This window comes from Triticum urartu, chromosome 6 (genome assembly GCF_003073215.2).
Source record: "Triticum urartu cultivar G1812 chromosome 6, Tu2.1, whole genome shotgun sequence".
Classification (NCBI taxonomy): Eukaryota; Viridiplantae; Streptophyta; class Magnoliopsida; order Poales; family Poaceae; genus Triticum; species Triticum urartu.
Genome location: NC_053027.1, coordinates 12,550,138 through 12,552,146, shown reverse-complemented (window position 1 = coordinate 12,552,146; position 2,009 = coordinate 12,550,138).

Genomic DNA, 2,009 nt, shown 5'->3' with positions numbered 1-2,009 from the left:
ACTTGACATTAGAAAAGCTTTAGCATACGAACTACACGATCTTTGTGCTAGGCTTAGGATTGGGTCTTGTCCATCACATTATTCTCGTAATGATGTGATCCCGTTATCAACGACATCCAATGTCCATGGTCAGGAAACCGTAACCATCTATTGATCAACGAGCTAGTCAACTAGAGGCTTACTAGGGATGTGGTGTTGTCTATGTATCCACACATGTATCTGAGTTTCCCATCAATACAATTCTAGCGTGGATAATAAACGATTATCAGGAACAAGGAAATATAATAATAACTAATTTATTATTGCCTCTAGGGCATGTTTGCATCAAGGGCCGGGTCATGCTCAGTTGTGGGCTTCTTCAGAGGGGTCATGTCTGCCGGATCAACATTGTCCTTATAAAACTTCAGCTTCTCTGCAGCACAAACCGATTCGGCATAGGCCGCTTCACCTTCCTCGCAATCCAAAGCAATCTTTCGACTTCCATGTACTATGATCGTCCCCTTATAACCCAACATTTTGAGCTGTAAATAGACATAACAGGGTCTCGCCATGAATTTCGCGTAAGCCGACCGTCCAAATAGCGCGTGATATGGACTCTAGATTTTCACCACCTCAAAGGTCAATGTTTCAGACCTGGAATCATGCTCATCTCCAAACACAACTTCCAAAGCAATCTTTCCAACAGGGTATGCCGATTTACCTGGTACTACACCATGAAAAACAGTATTTGACAGTTTAAGATTCTTATCTGTCAACCCCATGCGACGGAAAGTCTCATAGTATAGGATGTTGATACTGCTCCCTCCATCCATCAGAACTTTGGTAAACTTATAACCCCCCACCTGAGGTGCCACCACCAAGGCTAGTTGACCCGGATTGTCAACCCGGGGCGGGTGATCCTCTCTGCTCCACACAATGGGCTGCTCCGACCATCGTAGATAACGTGGCACGGCTGGTTCAACAGTATTAACTGCCCTCTTGTGAAGCTTCTGATCCCGCTTGCATAGGCTAGTAGTGAACACATGATACTGCCCGCCGTTCAACTGCTTGGGGTGACTTTGGTAACCTGACTGCTGCTGATTCCCTTGGTTATTCTGCTGGCTATTACCATGGTTGCTCTGATGGACCTGGTTATTCTGAAATCCAGAGCTTGAACCGCCGCCCCCATGGAAATCGGGACCTGAACTGCCTGACGGACCCTGATCGTACCGGTAGAGATTAGAGTTTTTGAACTCCTTCATTATGTGACAATCCTTCCAAAGATGTGTGGAAGGGGCCTCCTTGGTTCCATGCTTTGGGCAGGGCTGGTTTAACAAGCGCTCCAGATTCATCCCTCCACCGCGCTGGAGCGGTTTACCTTTACGATGCTGCATGTTTGTGTTAGCCACAAAATCTGAACTATCCGCTTTGCGCTTACCATTATTCCCATGACCTCCTTGGTTGTGGTGCTGTCCTTTTGCACCGCCGTTCTTCTTTCCCTTCTCCGGTTTCTCCTCATCAGACACGGGATCCTTGGTATTATTTGAATCGGCATATTTTACCAAGACTGCCATAAGTGTTCCTATGTCATTGCAATGGCGCTTGAGCCGTCCCAACTTCATCTTGAGTGACTTAAACCGGCAATTACGCTCCAACGTTAAGATCGCTTGGCCAGCATTAATCCGGTTTGACGAATGCAAAATCTCTGAAACCCGGCGCACCCAATGAGTTGTTGACTCGTTCTCCCCTTGAACACAGGCATCCAGATCCACAATGGACATAGGCTGTTTGTAGGTGTCTTTGAAATTGGCTATAAATTGGGCCTTCAACTGCCCCCATGACTCGATGGAGTTGGCTGGTAGGTTTTTCAACCAAGTACGGGCTGTCCCCTCCAACATCATCGTGAAATATTTTGCATAGGCCGCTTCATCCACCTCCAGCATCTCCATCGCCATCTCATAACTCTCGACCCACGCCTCAGGTGGCTGATCAGCAGTGTAATTTGGTACATTCCACGGACCTTTGAAATC